The following is a 2462-nucleotide window of genomic DNA, read 5'->3' on the forward strand; positions in this document are numbered from 1 at the left end:
TCTTGGTCAGTAATTGTATAGTTTCAAGTTTTACATTTAGGAAATTAATCCATTTTTATCTTATTTTGTATACTATGGAAGGAAGTGCTCTTACATATTTCTTTTACATGTACTGTTCAGTTTTCCCAGAACAACTTGTTGAAGAGAATGCCCTTTTTCCATTGTATACTCTTGTCTCCTTCATTGTAGACTAACTGACCATATGAATGTGGGTTTATTTTACAACTATTTATTTTGTTCCATTGATCTATGTGACACTTTTAGTGATATATTTTGATGTTTTGATTACTGAAGCTTTGTAGTATGTTCTAAACTCAGGGAGGATAATACCCACAGCTTTGTTCATTTTTCAAAGATAATTTTAGAAAATTTGGGTCTTTCACAATTTTGTATAAATTTTATTATTTTTCTCCTTGTTTTGTGAAAAAACATATGGATTCTGTGAGAATAGAAATTTACTAAAAGGAAAAACCTGAGAAAAGTTTTAAAGTGTGGAGGATAAATCATACAACATTAAGCAACCAATGGATTGCTGCATAAATCAAAGAAAAATATATAAAGAAATATGACAACAAAAACAAAGTCCATGGGGTATAGCAAAAGCAGTATTAATAGGGATGCTTATAGGAAAATAATCCCACTTATACAAATTAGAAACATCTCTCTCTTAAAACATAATCTTACAAACAAAAGATGTAGAAAAATAATAAACAAACTTGTTAGTAGAATGAAAGACAGCTGAAAGGTCAGAACATGAATTAATAAAATAAAGATTAAAAATAGAAACATCTAATCAAACTAAATAATGCCTTTTGAAAGATAAATATAACTGATCAACTTTAATGAGACTCATGAGCAAAAAAGAGAGAACAGATTAAAAAGCTCCAAAATAAATGAGAAGTTGCAGCTTATATCAAAGTAACACAAAGCCTCATAAATAATACAAAAAATTATATGCCAATTAAAATGGAATCCCTAGAAGAAATGGACAATTTCTTAGAAAGATATAATCTCCAGGATGGAATGAGAAATAGATAATTTTAACAGATTTTCACTAATCAAATAGAATAAGTAATTAAACAAAATCTCCCAAGAAACATAATTCCAGGCCTAGACAGCTTCACAGGTGACTTCTGCCAAACATTTAGAGAAGAGCTATTACCTATACTTTTCAGAGAATTCCAAATATTAGCAGGGGGAAGAAGGCTTCCTAGCCCACATTTCTGTATCACACTACTACTAAAACAGGAACAAATAACCATAAAATTACAGGTTAAATACTACTGATAAGCATAGATGCAAAAATCATCACTAAATTGTTAGCAAAGTCAACAAAACATTAAAAGGATTATACAATATGATTAAGTCCATTTTATTCCAGGTATGCAAAACTGATTCATTACCCACAAATTAATCAATATGATACACCAAACTAGCAAATTGAAAAATAAAAATTATATGGTCACCTCAAAAGGGTCATAAAATGTTTTGACTAATTCAGTATCTATTTATGATTACATTTCTACTCAAAGTGGGCATGAGGAAACATACCTCAACACAGTTAAGTTCATAAATGACAAAAACTCAGCTAACATGACACTCAATGATTAAAAGCAGAAATCATCTCTTGTAAGAGCAGGAAGAAGACAAGAATGCTCACTCTTACCACTGTTATTCAGTGTAGTATTGGAAATTCAAGCCATAGGTTTCCAAAATAAAAGTAAATAAAATATAGCTATTTCAGAAAGGGAGTAAAAGAATCTGTTTGCAGATGAAATACATTAATCAGAAATCCCAAAGAAGACGCCACAAAACTACTAGGGCTTATCAATGCATTTGGTAAAATTTCAGAATGTAAAATTAACATACAGAAATCTTGCATTTCTACACACTAACAGCAAGCTAACAGATAGAGAAAGAGAGTGAACTGTCTCATTTAGAGTTGCATTCCAAAAAAAAAAAAAATCAAGAAATCTATCCAACCAAGGAGGTAAAAGACGTGTACTCAGAAAACTATTAAATATTTTAAACAGAAATTGAAGATATGCAAACAGATGAAAGGAAATAATCTGTTCACATTAGGAATTGAATATTGTTTAAATGACAGTACTAGCCAAGAAAATACACAAATTAAATTCAGGGCCTATCAAATTACAAAAGGCATTTTCAGACACAAAAAATAATTCTTAAATTTACATGTAAACACAAAAGTGTTGAAATCATTAAAAAAGAAAAGAAAAGAAAACAAACAAACTAAAAACACAATTTCTTTGACAAAGAACAAAGAGAAAGTATCACTGTCCCTGATTTTAAACTATATTACAAGGCTGCAGTAATGAATATGGTAGTGGCACGGAACAAACAGAATAATGGAACACAAAGAATGCCTAAAAATGAAATCAGACAGTTATGGTCATTTAGCCCATTACCAAAAAATGAATATACAGTTGGAGATAGATAAT

This window comes from Vicugna pacos, unplaced genomic scaffold (assembly GCF_048564905.1).
Source record: "Vicugna pacos unplaced genomic scaffold, VicPac4 scaffold_192, whole genome shotgun sequence".
NCBI classification, from domain to species: Eukaryota; Metazoa; Chordata; class Mammalia; order Artiodactyla; family Camelidae; genus Vicugna; species Vicugna pacos.